We start from the raw sequence: 21,859 nt of genomic DNA on the forward strand, positions 1-21,859 counted from the left end.
GGCACCCTGGAGGTGGAGGCAGGCAGATCCCTGTGATTTAGAGGCCAGCTTAGTGAGTTCCAGGACAGCCAGTGTAAATAGTGAGACTCTATCTCAAACTAACTTGATGTAGCATCTTAACATTTTGCCTTAGGATTTTATGAGGCCAAGAAAAAGGAAAAGAAATGAAAATGAAAGCAAAAGTTAAAAATGAAACAACGTAAGTCATGTTGCAGTTAAGGCCACTTAGGCACAGAGGACACGGCTGTGTTGTCGCCACCTACTGGTCAAAAGCAGGGAAAGCTTAAAGTGAGACAAGCAAATAACAGATTGAAAGATGGGTACGGAGCAGGCAACCATGCACTTACAAAAGTGAAATCCAGGCAAGGAACAACAGGCAATCAGACACTGTCTTTAATGGTCCAGCACCTGCTCTGACCAAAATTCACAAAGGAAATACTAGAACAGAGGCCAAAGCACAATGGTCTCCAACCTCGCTGACTGTGCTGGTTATGGCCTATGGTGGTTTAAATACTATGGCCTGATAGACTCGTGTGTTTGAGTGCCTTGTTGGAGGAAGTGTGTCACTGTGGAGGCTGGCTTTGAAGTCTCCTATGCTCAAGCTACTCCCACTGCAGCATACAGTTGTTTCTGTTGCCTGAGGATCAAGATGTAGAACTCTCAGCTACCTCTCCAGCACCATGCTTGCCTGCAGACTGTCATGCTTCCTGCTATGATGACAATGAACTAAATCTCTGAAGTGTAAGCTACCCCAATTAAGTGTTTTCCATTATAAAGGGTTGTGGGGTCATAATGTCTCTTCACAGCAACAGAAACCCTAAGTAAGACAGAAGTTGGTGTCAGAGGCTGGGGTATTGCAGTGATAGGCCTGACCATGCTTTTGTTTGGAGGAATTTAGATTTTGAGAGTTTGGGTTAGAAAAGCAGTAGAATACTTCAAGCACCAATTAATGGGTTATATTAGCAGGAGTATGAAATATAGTGGTGCTGAGGGTCATTGGAACTGTGGGGGCCTGGCTCAAGATGTTTCAGAGGAGAAGAATTTTAGTATTTGCCTAAAGATCATTCTTGTAATATTTTGGTGAAGAAAGTGGCTGCTCTTTGCTCTTGTCTGAAAAGTGTGCCTGAGGTTAAAGTGAAGAGTTTTGGATTAATTGCTTTGGCAAAAATCTCAAAATAGCCTACTATAGACACTGTTGTGTAGTTATTGGTGTTAACTCTAATGAAGATTTATACTGAAAAGGAGAAAGCTGAGCAAGGAAAAATACAAAACGTACAGATTGAAGAGAAAAGGGGCACCAGAAAGTGGAATGGAGCTAAATCCTGTGTTCAAGGAGACAAACAGAATAAGAAATAGAATAAAGGGAGTGCTGACCTCAGGGCAAGACTCTACCCAGGTAAGCTTCCAACTTGTGAAAAGGAATTAAAGAACAGCTTGGGTCCAGGCATGGCAATGTGCACCTTTAATCCCAGTACTCAGAAGGCAGAGGTTGGTAGATCTCTGAGTTTGAGGCTATCCTGATCTACTAACAGGAAGTGGAACTAGCCCAAGAGAAAAAGGTGTGCTGCAGTCAACAAAGCTGAAAGGAGTTGGAGATATGAAGAGCATTTTAACAAAATACATGAAGATGCAAAGTTGGGAGTTTGTCCAGTTGGTTTTCAGTCTTGTTTTGGTCCAATATGTCCTCACTCTCCCCCCTTTCCTCCATTTTGGAACAGTAATGTACAGTCTGTGCCATTATATGTTAGAAATATGTTATCTTTTTTTAAAATTTTGATTTTATAGGGGATTACAGTTAAGAAATTGCATGAATCTCAGAAGAGACTTTGAACTTTGGACTTTTAAACATTGTTGAGACTATGACAGACTATGGGGACGTTTGAAGTTGGACTAGATGCATTTTGCATTATGATATGGCTATAAGCCTATAGGGACCAGGGAGTGGAATATTGTAGTTTAAATAGGTATGGTCTCCATAGACTCATGTGTTTGAGCTCTTGGTCCATAAGGAGTAGAATTATTAGGAGATGTGGCCTTGTGGAGTAGGTGTGGCCCTGTTAGAGGAAATGTGTCACTGTGGAGGCAGGCTTTGAGGTCTCCTATGTTCAGGCTACACCTGGTGCAGCACAGTGCTCCTTCTGCTGCCTGAGGATCAAGATGTAGAACTCTCAGCTCCTTCTCCAGCACCATGTCTGCCTGTATTCAGCCATGTTTCTAATAGGACAATAATGGACTACATCTCTAAAACTGTAAGCCAGCCAAATGTTCTTCTTTATATGAGTTGCTAAGGTCATGGTGTCTTTTCATAGCAATAGAAACCCTAACAAAGACCTGGCCAGAATGCAACACTTAGCTGTTATCTGAAACATGGAGTAAGAGTAACCATCAGTTAATTTTTTAAGGAAGTAGATTGTTTCTATCCACTTAAACACCATGTAATAACCAACACAGAGTGAGGCACAGTGGCCTATCTCTATCTTCCCAGCTATGGACGAACTGAAATAAGAAGGTCACTTGAGCCAAGAGTTTGACACCAACCTGGGCAACAGAGTGCTGTGGTGATATTTTATTTGTGCTGAAATGTGGTGATATTTTATTTGTGCTTTGATAAATAAAGCTTGCCTGGAGATCAAGGGGAAAAGGCCAGCCATTTTAAGTAAACAAAGTCAGGTAGCACACGCCCTTAATCTGATCACTGAGCAGGCAGGTTCTCTGTGTATTCAAGGCCATACTAGGGAACAGAGCCAAGCGTGGTGACACATGCCTTTAATCCCAGTACCAACCATAGAGACCTGGAGGTCTGTACAGACAGACTGTGACAAGGAAGTGATGTAGCTGGACTAAGAGCCAATGAGAGGGCTGAAAAGCAAAGCATATAAAGGCATGGGTAGACTGGAAGTAGCTCGCATTTGGAAGCTGCAGAGTTGGGGAGGTAAGGTTGGCTGATGGCTTTTCTTATTTCCCTGATCTCTAAGGCTTTCACCCCTATATTTGGCTCTGTGTTTTTTATTTAATAAGATCATTTAGAAATTTGTCTACAGAGTGCAACTGTATCTATCAACAAATACAGAAAACAATAAATTTTTCTCAGTTTTGGGAGATAAACACTTATTATTCTACAGTGTGAGCAACTGAGGTCTATGTAGTAGCATCAAACATGGCTGTCTACTCTGTTTCTTCTACAGAATCATTCATGAAGTAAAAATGAATGTCCTTCCATTCATATCACTAGAAAGCCTCTCACAGTCTCACAGCACAGTCTTTGCTCAGAAAGCACCCTGTAGAAGGATGGCATTTCTCAGGGCTTTTCTGATTAGTCCCATCTGGATGCTTAGCTAGAGTGACAGACTTGGTAATATGAGAAGCATCAGAACATAGAATGTGTTCTATCATCCTTCCACTCATGACCTCTCAGTTATAAGTACTTACAGTCATCTAAATCATCTTTAGAAAGTAAAGCAATAACTAGTTATGCTGTGTGTAAAATCTCTATACTAAAGCATGAAATGGATCTGCCAGACAGCTCAGAGGTAAAGTGCTTGCTATAAAGGCCTGACCTCCTCAGTCCAACTCCTGGATCCAAGGTGGAAAGAGAGAACCAACTCCCCAAAGGTGTCTTCTGACTCCCACAGGTGCCCTGTGTGTTAGAGACAAACACATGATAATCATGTGACATGTGTCACAAAAGGAAGGACTGACTGAAAGCCGCTCAGCAAGCAACATCATTTTGCAGAGAAATGTGCGGCAGAAGTTTTCATCCTGACACAGGAGGTGATTTCTGACACAGGAGGTGATTTCTGACACAGGGGGTGAGTGGGTCTTTTCCTCATTGGCTGAGTGCAACCTCAGGCTTCCCAGAACTGACCAGTTTGAAAAGAATGAGTACAAAGGAAATGAAGGAAGGAAGAAGGGTTGGCATCCCAGCCCATCAAGTTCTGGGAAGGCAGAGGGGCCTTCGGGCAAAGAAAAGGTTTACTAGGGGACAAAATTAACACATTTCGTAAAAGTTGTACAAGCTGCGAGATTAAAGGTGGGAGAGATTTATGAAACATTGGCCCTTGACAGGCAAGTTGTCTTTGATGGAAAAACAAAGTAAAACTCTCACAGGTGGCACACTTTTGCCTGGGCACACTCACATGCATATACTAATAAATAAAATAAAATTTTATAGAAGAGTGGAGGTATCATAATAATATGTGACTGTGTCTGTGAATTGGGGAAAGTTCCAGTAGCAAGTTATTGATATAAAAATTATAGACAAGTATTGTGTTTTTAATTTTAGATTTATTTATTTTATGTGTATAAATGTTTTGCTCTCATGTATGAGTACCCAGTGTGCCTGATGTCCTAAGAAGAAGACATTGGACCCCTTGGAATTGGAGTTACAGAGGTTGTGAACAGACAGTGGGTACTGGGAACCACCCCAGGCCCTCTGCAGGAGCTGTGAGTGCTCTTCACATCTGGGTATTTCTCCCGGCGGGTATTTTCAAATGTGAGAGCTCTTAAGCTGTGAGGTGATCGAAGGTGGTTCATATGAGAAAAATAAGATGGATGTATGGGAAGAGCTGGAAGAGAACACTTTCAGGACTGTGCCGGCAGACAAAGATAACTGTCTGAGGATCTGCACCTTTGGGTATATGTGAATTTGTCCTTCTAAATTCAGTTTGTTTCTTTCTTCTTAGGCCACCTTAGGTCCATCAGAATGGACCACACAAGTGGACTACCTTAGGTCCTGGCCTGAGTGGGATGTGGTCAATGCAGCCTGGCAGAGGATCAAGGGATGCAGGAAAAGGAATTAAAATGACTCCCAGACCCTTCTGTGTAAGGTCATCCCTACTAAACCATGCCACTCCTGGGAGTCACTACTCTTCCCTCCTCCCCTCCTGTGTGCTGGAGAAGTTCTGGAAGGAAGCTGCACCTATATTGAATATTCTGCAAAAGCTGATTGATGAATTAGGGTTGTGGAGAGGTTGGAATGTTGTTGCAGGCCCATAGCCAAATATCTCTGGCTATCTCTAGCCTGAACAGACCAGAAATTTCTTCAAATAAATTAAATAAATAAATAAAGCAGGGCTGAAACCCAAGTCCATTTCTCATTGGATAACTTAAGTGCCCATCTCACTCATCACTAGGTAAGTAAGGAGAGAGGAAGTGTGGTGGACAATTGGGTCAAATGCAAAAGGGGGTATTCCCTGTCAAAGGACGGCTGATACTTTGTTACACACACACACACACACACACACACACACACACACTTTTCCTTCTCTTTTAAAGTACCAGGCATCTTATCAGAGGCACATTCTGTGAACAAAAGAGGTTTATTACCTTTCATCAAAATGTCAGACAGGAAGGTTTTAAAATGAGCTCCACAATATGAAAGACCCCTTTCCCATCTATGGAGCTTTGAAACTGATTGCAAATGAGTTGCCTCTGAGCAATGCAGCTAGCAGTAATAGTGTGCATCTGTGAGGCTTTGCTCCAGGCGTGGCCGATTTACATCACTAAAAACTCTGCAATTACAGCTCAGCCCTTCCTTTCCGGCAGGCAGACAGCAAATAGGAATTGCAACAGCAGGTTTCCTGCCTTGGATTGCCGCCAGCAACCTGAGTCACCACCCCAGACATCTGTAGAACATTAAGCCCTACCCTTGTTGTCCTCTACTCTGAACAATGGTTTAAACCTCTGACAAAACTTGGCCAAAACCTTAAGAACCTTCTGAAGTTGAGCAGTGGATCATTAGCCTGCAAAGAACAACTTCTGATGTAATGTATTAAAAAATTCCTATGTTGAACTGTCATTAGCTCAGTGGCTCCTTCGACAATATAGCAGAAAGCCCATGTGTGACTCAGATGGTTTTGATAATCTCAACTCCATTTAAACCTCTGTGCTTTAGGAAATGCTATGGTAGACAACATCAATGCTCCAAATTCAATACATGATTTTAAGATGCGTCTTTATCTATATATGAATTTCCCCTTCCATTCACTCCCCATCTTTTTTTCTCTCCTGCTTCCTACCTCCTAGGGAATAAGAGGCAGCCTGGATGGGCCACACCAGTGGGCTCTCTTGGATTCTGGCTTAGGTTGAACTCAATCAATGGGAGGCCAGCAGAAGATAAAGTGATAAGGGAGAGAGTGAGGTCAGGGTGGTGGCTCCCCAGATGGTCCGAAATAGAAGTAACTGCAGGAAGCCCCTCAGACAGCAGATGGTTGTTTGTCCAGCAGACAAACAAGAATGGCTATTGTCCTGAGTGCTCTATGCCAGAAACATAAACAAACATGCTGATGTTTTTCCACTAGACCAGAGGTTATTGAACAACAATAATTTCACAAGGTGTCATACTTTCAAAGACGGCAATTAGTCAGGTAAGCCTGCCTACCTTGTAATCCGGCTGAGGCAAATGCAGGGTTTTTTTTATTGCAAATTTAATGACTAATATTAAGTCTCCTATTACACAGCACATTGGTAAATCTATTTATCTATCTGTCTGTCTGTCTGTCTGTCTTCTAACAATCATCTGGTTTACAGAATGAATACAAGTTAAAAAGGCTACAACAGAGTCTACACTAATAAAATAATTAGTCCATGCCAATCTGTAAGGATGAAGCTATAGCTGTGGAGACTGGGCCATAGAGAAGCAAAGTTGAGGGAAAACTCTTAGTTGGGCATAGAAACAGAAGGGCAGAGTCCAGAACCTGGTCTGGAGCAAGAATGACAAGTCCAAGTCCAACGGGTCAGCAGATGGCAGGGCAGATAGCAAGCAGTAAAGCAGGGCACGTCCAGAGCAGGGGCCTGGGACGGGGGACATCTCAAGGACAGTTAGGAGTTTTCTGCTTGTCAGTCCTTCGTGCACACAGCAGGAATCAAAGGACAAGATGGAGTGAGGCTGTATTTGTCAGGTTCTCTAGAGGAACAGAACTGAAGTAACGAATTGATGTTTTTAACCATACATGTATTTACAGGGGACTTATTAGAGTAGCTACAGGCTGTCCAACTATGGCTGTCCCTGGTGAAAAGGCTAATCATCTGGTAGCTGTTCAGTTTACAAGGCTGGGCGTCTCAGCTGGTCTTCAGTCTGTGAGACCAAAATGAGCCATCTTAGAAATTAGACCAAAATGCTTTCACCCTAAAATTAAGGCCTAAGATTTTTCCTTTTGGGAATAGGCCATTAGTTACTGAAACCAGTCAGTTCAGATTCCAGAAACCAGGAAGTGTAAAAGTACAGAGTTACAAGATAGTCATGAGGTAATGCCTGCCAGACTATGGAATGTCCTCTCCCTGGTTTCCAGGGTAACTGACCATAAAAATGCCCCCACCTGAGGGCAGCCAATGAGAAATGGTGGCGGGCAACCACTCCCTTAGAAGTAATTTCTAGAAGCCCCTAGAAGCGAGCCAATCAGAATTGTACCCGTACTAGCACCCCTAAACGATGTAACCTTGTGACTTTTCCCTTTAAAAGCTGAGCTTGCAGATAGGTGGGCGCTTCCTCCAGCCTCCACTATGTTGGATGTATTGGACGAAGTCCCTGCCTAGGCTTGTATTGCTTTTGGATATCCAGAATTAAACCATGCTTTTGCATTCCGGCATGCTCGTCTTTGGTGGTCTCTCTGGGGGTCACGATCTGGGCACAACAAGTCTACTTTGGAATCCTAAAGAAGGAGGTTCTAACACCAGTGAGGGAATGCCAGAGCAGATTAGATGAACTGGTCAGCAAGAGTGAGGACAAACAGGCAAAAATCAAAGGCATCTTTCATCCATGTCCTTTCATGTGGGCTGCCACTAGAAGATGTGGCCCAGATTTAGGGCAGGTCTTCTGACCTCAAATGATCATAATATCAAGAAAAATCCCTCACTGCTGTATCCAGTTGCTTGAGTTTTAGTTGACTCCATAGATAATCAAGTTGACAACCAAGGTTAGCCATCTCACAGGCTTTGCCATTAGAGTGCTGAGTGTCACCATTTTATGGGTCCAGATGAGTGAATTACACTTGTTCTTGGTTCACTGTGTCTGATAAGTTCTTGAGTCTAGTTTCCCTGATTCAATTTTAATCTACTCATGTGCCCCTATTGTCCTAATTCACTCTGATAATGTGTAGGGCAGGACCCTTTCTACTCCCAGGAGTAAGTCATTTGTTAGTCTATGCCACATAAGTGGTCCTAGTCAAGTGGCGGTGTTTGTAGGTCCACCCTGGTATGCAATCATTCCTTACTCAGAATGAAGTAAAAACCTGCTTGTAGAATGCAGTCAGGTTTTACACAATATGGAGTAACTTAGAGTATGATACAGTGTCATCTCAACTATCATTGTTCCTCTTTCTATATCCCAACCCTGCCTCTTTCTGTGCAGCAACATCAGCCCCTGAGACCCAACCAACCATTCCTATATAGAGAGGACTACAAGAGTTTCATAGCCTGTCTTTCAGATTCCTACCTCCACTACAGTCCACAGTTCACAGCAGCCGCAAAGATCCTTCAAAAATAAAAATCCAAGAGTAAATGACATTTTCTTGCTTTAAATCATCAAGGGATGTTCGGCTATATTCACCTGTGGTGGTTTGGATGGGGTGTCCCGGATAATTGTTGGGCATTTGAATACTTGGGCCCTAGTTGATGACTGTTTAGGGAGAATTAGGAGGTATGGCCTTCCTGGAGGAAATAGGATACTGGGGACAGGCTTTGAGATCTTAAAAAACCCATGCCTTTACCAGTGTATTCTGTGCCCCCTGCTTGCTCTCAGATGTTTCTAGTGCCATGCCCCCATTCTGCTTTCATGGATTATAACCATCTGGAACCCAAAGCTCGATTAAACACTTACTTCTAGAGGTGACTGTAATCAAGGTGTTTTATCACAGCAACAGAAAAGTAAGTCCTCACCATCACATCTGGAGTGTTCCTGGGCTCCAAAGATTGCATTTTATGATCTTTGCCTTCCAAAAAGAGAAAATACATTTTCATATCCTCTTATACTCCAGACACGTTGGCTTGGTGCTATAGATAAATAAACCATAGTATCAACCACAGTCCTTTGTTTACCTTATGGTTCACACTCCACATTATACGTACACTTGCACAGATTTTGTTAAATTGCCATGTATCCATTACAGTACTACACAATGCATCTGAGGAAAGGTTTAGGTGTGTGATTCCTGAACGTCTGTGTTTAGCTTGGTATAAAACTGCTGGATGATCTTTCCTGATGCATCCCCAGTAGGGAATGAGAGTCAGGGAATAGGAGTTCCCGTGCCCCACATCCGCACTGGCCCTTGGCAGCTTCAGCACTTTCAATGTAACCATTCTAATAGGTGTGCAGTTCTCATCCTGCTATAATTTCACTTCTCTGAGGACCTCTGCTTGTGAGCATCTTTAATGCTCCTTTGTCACCTGTGTGTCTCCCAGCCAGGTGTCTGAGCAGGTTCTAAAGAGGTCATATTCCTATTGCTGATTTTGATCATTATGATTTTTTAATACAAGCACTGTATTGGATATATGTTATGCAAATACTATCTGCCGCTCCACAGCTTGTTATACACTTTTAAACAGCGGCTTTCATAGAATAAAAACTTTTTTTTCTACTGGGAGTCCAACTTTTCAGTTTTTGCTTTCACGGACTGAATCTTTGCAATTGTTTCTCAAAGTCATCATTAGACCTGTGATCAACTAGATTTTTTTCTCCGTTGACTTGTAGAGGTTTGATGCTTGCCACTTGACATCAAGTCTGGGTTTACATTGTCTGGGTTCATGTTTTTGCATTTGGATATCCATTTGGTCCTGTATCATCAATATAGAGAATATCTTTCCTCATAGGCCTGCTTGACGCTCAGTTTTATACATGGAATTTTCATATTATAAAATCACACTTTTACAATTAACAAAGGATGATCACTAACAATTTGGTGAACATCTTGAATAGTTATTAGTTTTTGTGTGTCTGTGTTGTCTCCCTTATTACCAGCACTAGCTTAACACAATTTTTGGTTTCACATCAAAGCAGAAATCCATAGTTATGGTCTCTGAGAAAAACTATATATACTCCTTTATAATCTGATTTTTGTATGAACAAATTTACAAAATTTTCCCAAGCAATTTTCTACATTATGTTTTTTTAGTTTTGCATACATTTAAGTAAACTGTAATGATAAGATATTTAGCATAATTCTAGTATTTCTAAATCTGACTAAGTAGGTCTTGTCCAAAGAGTGGTCTTTAAAGGGGACTGAGAAACTGGGCATGGTGATACATACCTATCACTGCCACACATGGGGGGCTGAGGCAGGAGGATCCTAAGTGCAAGGTCTGGTCTACAGAGACCCTGTCTCAGAAAACATGAGGGGAGAAGGAAAGTGGAGGAATAAACAAACTAACAAATAAGTAAGAAAGCCTAGGAGACAGGCAAGCAAAACTGCGTGCAAACAGAGACATTGGAACAGAAGTAGACGGTCAAGAGGGATGAGGGAGTTGTGTATGTTAAAAGAGTATTTGGTCAGGGTTACTTAGGCCAGATGCATCCTTCAGATGAACACACTTCCAAAATCCTGCCCATTCCTGTGCTTCAGGTTAAACTAAGCTCAATGAAAAGGAAGCCTCCCAGACTTTTAGGTACATTGGGCTCTGTTCTCCTTCCCCCATTCCTGTCCCCTGGCAGATCGTGCTTTGACTCTGTGGTACTGGATACCATATTTACAGAGAGCGAGTCTCCCCTGGACTTGGTGCTTCATAGTACAGGGCTACATATAGTGCACCCAGCTGCCACTGGGTTCAAGAGGATGCATAGTATACTCTACTTCTCAGGGGCCATCTCCTGTTCTGGAATTATACATCTCTTGTGGGATATTTGTACACTGTGTGAAGATGTATTTGCGTGATGGGTATAATAAGCTGAACGGTCAATAGCTAGGCAGAAGGTATAGGTGGGATTTCCGGGGAGAGAAAGGAAGAGGAGGAAGAACAGAGGCACACAGGAGATGCCAGGAGACACGGAGAGGAAACGGGAGGTGCAGGATGAAAGAGAGGTAACACCACGTGGTAGAACATAAGTTAACAAAATGAGTTGATGTAAGTTATAAGAGTTATTTAGGAACAAGGCTAAGCTATAGGCTGAGCTTTCATAATTACTAAGAAGTCTCAATGTCATTATTTGTGAGCTGGTGAAAGAAAGAAAGAAAGGAAGAGAGAGAGAGAGAGAAAGGAAGGAAGGAAGGAAGGAAGGAAGGAAGAAGAGAAGAAAGAAAGGAAGATCTGACTACATACCTCCTTCTAGGAGCAGGTTTTCCCCCTCCCCAAGCATATGCTAATAGAAAAATTTTAACAGCTACAAAAATATCAAAAGAAATGCTTGTCAGGAAAAAGGCCAGGCCAGGAGTGGCTGCAGGAAAATATCAATTATCAGTTAGTCCAAAATTCAAAATGTATATGATGGGTTTTCCTCATGGTCTGAAGATCTGCAGCCACTCACATAGTCTTCTCTCTCTCTCTCTCTCTCTCTCTCTCTCTCTCTCTCTCTCTCTCTCCTTTCTCCCTCCCTCTCTTTTCCTCTCCTTCTCCCCCTCTTTCCCTCCTGACATACTCCTCTCACTGCATTAGTTGCCTAGAAATTGAAGACTGAACAGCAAAGACAAATAAAAGGCAGACATGACAATGACTATTATTATGCATACCTGATGTCTCTTAGTGGAACCCCTTGCCACAGAAGGAAAATCATAGTCACCGTCCCACCTTACTGAACTGTCCCTTATAGCACCCACCTCAGAGCCACACCATGTAGCATGGATGAAGTCCTAATTGTGTTTTGTTGACATGGGATGAAGTGCTAATTATGTACTGTTGACATGTGTTTGGCTATGTCAAAGACCCCAAAACCTCAGAGCCATGGGAACGGCAAAGCCCTCTACCTGTGTGAGTGTTGACAAAGTCTGCAAAAACTAGCAGTTGTAGCTCCCTCTTTCCTGGTGACTGCAGTCTGAGACTGCTCCCCTATGAAGACTAGCCGAACCTCCTCCTTGTGTGGTACACAATAAATGCACTGAGTTTCTCATTTGCATGGCCAGTGGCCCCCATCAGAGCAAGCATAGCCCACCTGATCTCAGCTTTTCTGTCTGTCTGTCTGTCTGTCTGTGGTTTCATCGTTCTTGAGTTGCCCACGTCAGGTTTCCAGGACCATACCATGCACCACTTGGCAGCTCCCCTGCTAGATGTGCTGGATTCTAAAACTACCCAAAATTGCCGTTTTGTTTTAAGTCCTGAGCTAAGCCATTCTTGATGGAAGTCTTAGAAATATGAGTTTGTCTCTTCCAAGTTTGTGCCTGCAGGCAGCTTTTATGGCCTAGAAAAAATATGCACTACTGCTTCTTAGCTCCACAGTTAAACTATTTGCAATTCTATGCTCATGCTCTGCTCAGTAAAACAGCTGGGAGTCAAAATTACTGTATGATACTTGACCAAAACAGCACAGATTCTTCTAAACTAATTCTGAGTAGTACTAAGTGTCCACCACCAGGTGTCGCTAATTTCTCTATTATCACAGACCATTTCTTCATTCTTGACATAGCTGGTTACCAACAGCTGTGGAGCCTGCATGGGACTGGACTAGGCCCTCTGCATAAGTGAGACAGTTGTGTAGCTTGGTCTGTTTAAGGGGCACCCGGCAGTGGGATCAGGATCCATCCCTGGCGCATGAGCTGGCTTTCTGGAGTCCATTACCTATGGTGGGACATCTTGCACAGCCTTGATGCAGGGGGAGGGGATTGGTCTTCCCTCAGCTGAATGTACCAGGCTTTGCTGACTCCCCATAGGAGGTCTTACCCTTTTGGAGGAGGACTGGGGGATGGGCTAGGGAGGAAGGATGAGAGGGGGATCTGTGGTTGGTATGTAAAATGAATTAAAAAAAATTCTTAATTAAAAAAAAAAAGAAAAATCTCCCCATAAAACACTTTGTCTTTATAAGCTCACTTGAATAGAGTGAGGGGACTGGGCACAGACAGCACTTCCGATTCTCGTGAAAGAGACTAAAACCTGAATCCAAGGGCAAGGACATGCTGAGTTGTTTTCTGCTTCTGTTTTTTGAGACAAGGTCTTACTTTGTAACCCAGGCTCATCTCCAAGTTAGGATCATTGTGCCAAGGCCCCCTGATTGCTGGGATTCCAGATGACTGGCACACCTGGCCACAATCAAGTTCTGTAGCTGTCTTAGAAGAGATGGCCACTATGGAAGATAAGCACATCTAAAATTACCCATTTATGCCTGAGCTTTTTCTTTTGTGTTCATGTCTTGAAATTCGTGCCATGTGTGATGGCTCAAAACTATAATCTCAGCAGTTGGGAGACTTAACCAGGATGATTTCCTCAAGTTTCAACAGCCTGTACTGTTCCAGGTCATGTTGAGTTCCGGGTCATGTTGGCATACACATGAAGACTCTGTTTCAAACAAAGTACATTGAAGCTCTTCTCTTAGCCTTTTAGATCCATAGTTTAAATGAGTCATTTGAAATGCCACCAGGCAGGATGGGCAGACAGAACTTCCTGAGATATTCTACATAAAGACAGAGGGATCCAAAGACAGTTCATCTAATTTGAAAGTTATCCCAATTGGAACCCAGCAGAGAAAGCTAAGATAAACACTAGCGTCAGAGGAAAACCTAGTTAAAAAAAAAAAATCTCTTAAGCCTCTGCCACATGGGTTGAAGACGCTGGTTTTAGGATATGGTTAATGTCTGGGGCTGAGACTCTCAGGCCTGCTCCACATCCCCCAGTGCACTGCTGTCTGGAGACATTTTGATTCTCTGCTATGGGGGTGACAGTGTGAGTTGAGGGGAAATCTCACCAGATTCTTTGGGTAGAGGATGAAGATGTTGATAACATACCACTCTTTGTAGGTCAGGGCTATGATAAAGGCCTGGATGGCCCCAAAGGTCTATTGTGCCAGCACTGATAAGCTCTGGTATCAGATAGTTGAATTCTGTAAAGTAATTCAGAGTTTTACAGAACCACACAAACTCGCACAGACCCTGGGTTTAATGTGTGACAGCTGAGTGACTTGGGGAAGTTACTCTAACCTGTCTGGACCTACACACCGTTATTTATAAAGCAAGGATACTAGACAGCCTGGGGCATCCTAAAGGATCAACGCACATCAGTTTCATCTTCATAGTTATTGAGGTTTAGTCACATTCATACCTTATGACCTTTTGGTCTTTCCCCCTCCAATAAATATATTGAGTGCACACTCTGAACAAAGTCCTGAACAAAAGGCTGTGGTATCCCAGAAGAAGGGGTAAGCTCTGGCCCTGATGGAACCAACCTTCCTGTGAGACATCTTAGTCGGTGACTCCTTACTTCAGGATGGTGGCAAAGTCAAGTAAGCATACAGAAGACTAAACATGTGAGCATGGGTAGGAAGGACAGATAAGGCTAGGCTTCATTGTCAAGGCTAAGGCAGACATCAAGTGGTGAGAGGAACAGTGAAGGAAATGCAAGGAAGTGTGGACTTGGAGATTCTGAGAAACTTCAGATGAGGCATGCAATTTTGTAAGGTCCTGATACAGCATCCGTGCTTCCTCCCAGACTCTTGATCTTATTTTGAAATCTTTTCATTTCTGTTAGACATGTTTTGAAAGGGAATCCACTTAAGATGGTAGTGTGATCATTTATTTCTTCAGACTAGAGAGTTGTGAATCAGGGTTCTCTGAAGAGGCCATCTCTGTGTTGAAGGTTCTGAAGGCAGACTGCCTGACTAGAACTGTGATGTGGAGAGATGGAACACTGCAGAGAGAGACCCAGAGTGATCTTGGGTGATCTGCAATCCCTTAATAACCATCACTTTCATCCTCTACACTTGACCTAAAATCTTTGTGACTAACAGGTAAAACGCTTTAAAATGTATTTCTCAGTAGACCACTTGCTACCACCAATCTTATAGTTAAGGGTGATAGAAGATGGCATCTGAAACCCATAGTAGAGCTTTCTCTGCTCCGCTATTACCTTCCTGCCTGATACCCCCACTGATACATTTGATAAAAGAGTTAATCCTTTTCTCCAAAGACTATAAAAAAATCATGTGACTTCTTCCGAAATAGAGCATATCACCGAGGGGACTGAATCCTCATTCTGACACATTCAGCTCAGATTAAAGTATCACTTACCCCTTGGAGCAAGAGCATTATTTTGTATCAAAAACGTATATCCCAGGATAGAACCTTGGTTTATGGAGTGGCGAGATGGCTCAATGGTTAAAGGTGCTTGCCACCAAACCTGAAAACCTGAGTTCAATCCCCAGGATCCTCATTATTGTAAGAGAGAATCGATTTAGGCAAGTTATATTCTGATCTCCAAATGTATCCACATGGCATGTATTCATGCACCAGGTTATGTCCAGACTACATCTAACTGGAAGCACTGTTGACAATAATGTAATTGTTTTGCACTGTCCTGGACTCAGGGCTGTTCCTGACTTCAAACTGAGGCAGCCAGGATAACCTTCAGGTTGGATTTGACATGGAGTTCAACTTAAATCACTCAATACCAAATACATTGTGAAGTTGCTATAATGTGGCCTTTTTGCCCAAGACTGGACATGTGGCAGTAAATTGGGGAAACACAGAAGTGCTTTGAAGATGTCGTAATAAATAAAAGGTAGAAACATACACACACATACACACACACACACACACACACACACACACACACACACCACACAAGACACTACCACTGCTCATGCTCCTGTTTAAATAAAGGCCACTAACAAATGTGTCAAGTTTATTCAAGCATAACATAACTGGGATTCTGCTCCAGGGAATCAGAGCCGCAGCCATGAGCTATGAACTCCCCAGAGCTCACATCAGCCATCTCTGCAGATGTTTATCTTGCATGACCGCTGTGCTGGCCTCTACAGCTCCACAGCCCCCAAGCGCTGCCTTCTCCCCAGGATGCCTGGCTACTATTCTTAGTCACCAGCAATTTTGTTTTTATCTTCATTCCCTTGTCCATTTTGAAAGCACATGATTGTGAGTCAATAGCAGAGAGAGGAGGCATGTTAGAGGAGCTGAGGCCTGGAGCACCAATCCGGTGATTAAACTCTTGGGCCATGCTGGTACATCGCAGAGTTCTTTCTTTTAAATACAGAGCAGTTGCATTTGATATGAGATGGGCTGACTCAGGCCTGTCATGCTAAGCAGGTCACTTAATTGTGGTGGCATATGCAGCCTGAATAAAAAATGTTATAGTGCATTCCAAAGAGGGAGAGGAGACTCCAAGCTCAAAGAGAAAGTGCAAAGGGATTATGTCGAGAATATTTCTCTTTTCCTGTAGTTTTGTCTTTGGCTTTTACTGGTTCAGTATTAAGTGTCTTGAGTCCTGTGGCAAATTTGAGGCCCACAGATTTTCTTAAAAATAATCTAAACCCTGGTGATGAAGCCACAAAAATCTACTTCAAATTCAGCTCATGTGGTACTCTTCGTTTAGATAACATCTCACAATTTATGGCTGACTAATTAGCTAACAATGTGTGTGCTGCTTTCCCTAGCTGCACATCCCCTGGTTCTTCTCCCACATCACCTTCCTTCCATGTCCTCATCCACTCATGCCTCATTAATGAGTTTCCACAGAGAAAGCATGCCAATCCTGTCACTCCCGAAGACACCATCAGAACACTGTCTTCACCCTCTTCCTGGACGGGCTACTGCTGCTGTAACTTCTAAGGCCACCATCTATTTTTAAAAACTAGTTTTTAAATTAATTGATCAGATACTATGTATTCTTTCATATGTGGTCTGTTTTTCTCGTTTTGCTCATTCTTTTTTGTTTATTTTTGAGATTGTATTTTAATTACAGCATTCCTTCCCTCCCTTTTCTCTATCCACACCCTTCCATATATTTTATTCATTCTTATTGCTGAAAGCACATTGTATAAATGTGCCATATTGTATATTCCAATACATAATAATAACTGCATGATTTTATATATTGTTTTATAAATAGTCAATTCTGAATATACTTATTTGAGAATTACACATTTAGAAATGGAACTGCTCAGATATATAGATATACATACAAAATATATAATTACATATTACATGTATATGGTGATTTGAATGAGAATGGCATAGGCTCATATATTTGAATGATTGGTTCTCAGTTGGTAGAACTGTTTGAGAAAGATTAGGAGGTGTGGCCTTGTTGGAGTAGGTGTATCACTGAGGGTGGGCTTTGTGGTTTCAGAAGAGGAAGTTAGGGCCCTCTGCTGTGTACTTGTACTTCTCAGCTACTGCTCCAGCACTGTTCCTGTTTGCCTGATGCTGTGCTTCCACCTACAGTGAACACTGACTCTAACCCTCCATCCCCCTACAGTGATCATGGACTCTAACCCTCCATCCCCCTACAGTGATCATGGACTCTAACCCTCCATCCACCTACAGTGATCACGGACTCTAACCCTCCATCCATCTACAGTGATCATGGACTCTAACCCTCCATCCCCCTACAGTGATCATGAACTGTAACCCTCCATCCACCTACAGTGATCACAGACTCTAACCCTCCATCCACCTGCAGTGATCATGGACTCTAACCCTCCATCCACCTGCAGTGATCATGGACTCTAACCCTCCATCCACCAACAGTGATCATGGACTGTAACCCTCCATCCACCTACAGTGATCACAGACTCTAACCCTCCATCCCCCTACAATGATCTCGGACTGTAACCCTCCATCCACCTACAGTGATCATGGACTCTAACCCTCCATCCACCTATAGTGATCACGGACTCTAACCCTCCATCCACCTACAGTGATCATGGACTCTAACCCTCCATCCACCTACAGTGATCATGGACTGTAACCCTCCATCCACCTGCAGTGATCACAGACTCTAGCCCTCCATTCACCTACAGTGATCATGGACTCTAACCCCCCAAAACAAGAAGCCCAAATAAAGTCTTTCTTCTCTAAGTTGCCATGATCATAGTGTCTTATCACAGCAATAGAACAGTAACTAAGACAATGTAGCACTTTTTTAATACCTATATATGCCACATATAAACCTATATAAATGCTGATATTACTAGGTTCTCCAAAGTTATATCAATGTATTATCTCACAGTAGTGTAAGGAAGCTGTAGTTGTTCTATGTCCATACTATTAGTAGTATTAGTCAGCTATTTTGGTAGAGACATTGTATTAGAAGAATTTATTTGGACTTACAGTTCCAGAGGGGTAAAAGTCTATCATGGTGTGGAGGCATGATAGCAAGAGGTAGGCATGGTGGCAGATGCAAGAGGCTGAGAGATCACATCTTAACCACAAATAGGAAGCAGAGGGTGAAGCAAGGATTTAACTCTGCAAAACCAAACCCCAGTGATGTACTTCCTCCACCAAACTGAAACTTTCTATAACCTCTCCAAGCAGCTCCACCACCTGGGACCAAGTATTCAAATGCCTGATGTAGGGCCCTGGCCCCCCCACCCCCCGTTTTGGGTAGCTGTTGCCTTGCTTGCTGACCTTGACCAGATGTCCTCCCTATGCTGATTCCCTGCTGGTTTCCTTCCTCCTGAACGCTCACCAGAGGTTCCTTGTTTGTGTATCCTGCATATTGGGCATTAACAGCTTAGATACAAGAATGTAGAACATCTGTAGCAAACTTCTGCCCTCCGGGGTTCTCCCATTGTGCCATAAACCTGTATTTAAGGTTTCCTCCCTCTTTCAATAAACAGCATTTGGCATTCTGCTGAGGCGAATGACCCGCTGTCTCTTGTCTCTGTGTTTTGATCCACAGCCCCTTGCTCGGACATGGTGAATGGGTGGTGGTAGCACGGGCATTACTGCTACAGCCTGAACCAATGGGGACAGTTCTTATTCAAACCATCACAGACATAGTTTCTGTAGAATGAATATATTCATCTTATTTTACATTAAATTTTTTTCATAGCTAGAGTGAATTTCTCCTTCTCAATTTATGTGAATGGTTGCAACTTTAACATAGCTAGCAATATATAATAGTATAATCATATCTAGTCACTGCCAAAAATATCCAAAAATAAAGTGTCAGTGGTTCATTTTTTCTATGAGCAAATTAATCTTCTATGGATTTAATCTTGATACAGGTGTAGGGCAAGAAAATGAAGTTGACAGGCATTGAAATCCAAGCTACTTCTTTATTACACCCTTTAAAGGCAGCCCATTGCAAGAACAATTAGAAGGAGTATAAGAGTAATTCATAAGGTACCGAGTCTCATTGTTAAAACAAAGTTCGCTGCCTCATGAGGATCTCAGAGGTAGTAACAACTTCAGATTCTTTCTTGGTTCTATTTAATAGAGAGGGAAACCAACAGATGTTGAGGAGTTCCAGAGCCTAGAATTCCACCCTTCCAGACAAAACTGGCCACTCATGGTCTGAGACATAGTTTTACAGCCCAATTGTAACCAGGAACCTTCTAGAGTTCCTTTTAGTCCGAAAGGAACAGAGGTTCTCACTGAAATTTCAACATAATCTCTTTTGTCGTGGAAACTCAATACAGACAGAACTTGATGGTGTGGGGTTATTGCTCAGTGGTAGAGCATTTGACTGCAGAAAGGACTTGACTATCATCACTAGTAGCCAGTATTATGAGAATACACTGAGCCCTTGATAATGTATTTTGATTTGCACGTAGTCCCAGGAATGTATCTGAGAGCAAAAAGTGAGATGCACTAAGCCAGTTTTGGTCTCTGGTGACTATAGAGTGGAGAAGAGCTCACCCTCTGTTGTCAGATGTTTCCAAACTCTTACACATACTGTTGTTGGTGTCAGTGGACCTCAATGTGATCCTGAACTTGTTTCCACTATTTTTCTCATTTATAAAGTCATATCTACTATAAAAATGTAGAGATTAAAAGATAGATAGATAGATAGATAGATAGATAGATAGATAGATGATAGGTAGATAAATATAACAAGAATTATCAATCATTCTTCATTTACTCTTCCCACCTCATTCTTATTCATATAGACACATAAAACATGGGGCCACCATTTGCTCTGGGGCTGAGATTCCTCAGAAATGAGCTAATGAATGAACACGACAATGTTCTAGTTTCTGGTTCTATCATGAACGTACAGAAGCATAGCTATAAGGTGAATCCCCTTTATAGCTCCAGTCTCTCAGCCCTGACAAGTCATAAGGATGCGTGGTGTCCTTAATATCTCGTGAGTCTTGTGTAGTAAGCAGGAACTGGCTGAGATGGAGAAATGTATGGTTTACCATTGTCCTGTCATTTGGACAGAGTTCTGTGTCGGGTATTAGCTGGGTGGACAATTCCCTTGGGAATTATCATCAGGCAAGACTTTACCTTTCCTGGTTACATGAGCCAGATTCTAATGAAGACAAATCTAAACTGGAAGATTATGTAGCCTCCATTTTGAGGTACATCAAGTTTTGGGTAGATGAATTTACTCTGAGTATAGGAGCCTAACAGGAGTCCACCACAAGGAAATGAAGAAGTGGATATTCTTAGTGCCACCAGGATAGTACCTGAGTGAGATGTGCTGAGCTGGGTATCTTTCCTGGTGGAAAACAGAAATAAAACAGAAAGGTGAATATGAGTGCATGTTATACCTGATGTGACTCACACATTTCTTCATCAGAACTTTGCTAGAAGTTTTTTGCTACAACATTTTATAGATCAGTGGTTCTGAACCTTCTTAATGTTGTGATGCTTTAATACAGTTCTTCATGTGATGATCCCAACCATAAAATTATTTTCATTGCTACTTCACAAATGTAATTTTGCTACTGTTATGAATTGTAATGTAATATCTGTGTTTTACAATGGTCTTAGGTAACCCTTGTGAAAGGGTCATTGGACCTTCAAAGGGGTCATGACCCACAGGTTAAAAACCACTAATATAGAAGTTGTTTGACCATTAGATCCACAGATTCAAATTACTTTATTAAAGTTACATTTCTTGTATAACCCAAGGAAATTGTACTTAGAACTCATACCTGTTATGTGCAGGAAAATGCCTGGTACATATAAATGGTCATCACCATTATCTGGAAGATCTAATTAACACCCTGTCTCTTGTTACCCAAGAATTAAGCTGTAATTGTAGTGTCTGTTATGCCATGCTATAAATAGCTTTTTTTTTTTTTTTTTTTTTTTTTTACAAAGACTTTACTAGCAGAGTTTTTTTTCAGTCTCTAACTGAAATGTTTTGGATACTAGGATATTAAGAAGAATATTCACTAGATGGCCTCAAACAAAATAAAAATCTGACTTTTATAAAGTATTTTTTATCAGTCCAAGTCAACGTAATAGATAGGATGAGAGGAAAATGACTGAGATAATCAGGAGTGCATCAAGCAAGTTTTCTGATGTTTTTGTAGGAAAGCATGTGCCTCTTGCGTGTATTGTCATTGTATTTCTTCCTGCAGTCCATGGAGAACAGCCATCACCATCTGGCCAGGCTAATTCTGGGTGGCTGCAGCTGCAGCCCAGTGTCTGGCAATCACGGCTCCAGGTTCTTTCCATACTAAATAGTTGGCTCAAGTTGCAGCCTGCCCAGCATATTCCACTTCAGATAGCCTCATTTCTAGTAGGAGATCATCCTTGTCACTCAGAAGCCTGGCATTCACACTCCCTTTCCCCTTTAGGATGATGCATCAGGATTTTGGAAACCCCCCCACACACACATCTCACTTGGGCACACTATCTTACACAGATGGTTGCAGTAGTCCTATAATTGGTCCCTCTGTTTTGATTTTTCTATTTCATAATCCGTCCAGTTCCAGTTCCAGACTGACTATTCAGAAGCCCAGATCAAACCCTGTTATTCCCAGGTCACAATTTGTCTTCTGAAACAGTCTCACTGTGGGCCAGGCTACCCTTGACGA

General features: G+C 42.3%; 1 protein-coding gene across 1 annotated transcript in view; it reads right to left on the bottom strand.

Moving 5' to 3' along the window:
- Synpr (synaptoporin) overlaps positions 1-21,859 on the bottom strand; it is a 352,659-nt gene that overhangs the window by 280,141 nt on the left and 50,659 nt on the right. The window lies entirely within an intron of this gene.

This window comes from Peromyscus eremicus, chromosome 9, assembly GCF_949786415.1.
Source record: "Peromyscus eremicus chromosome 9, PerEre_H2_v1, whole genome shotgun sequence".
Lineage (NCBI taxonomy): Eukaryota > Metazoa > Chordata > Mammalia > Rodentia > Cricetidae > Peromyscus > Peromyscus eremicus.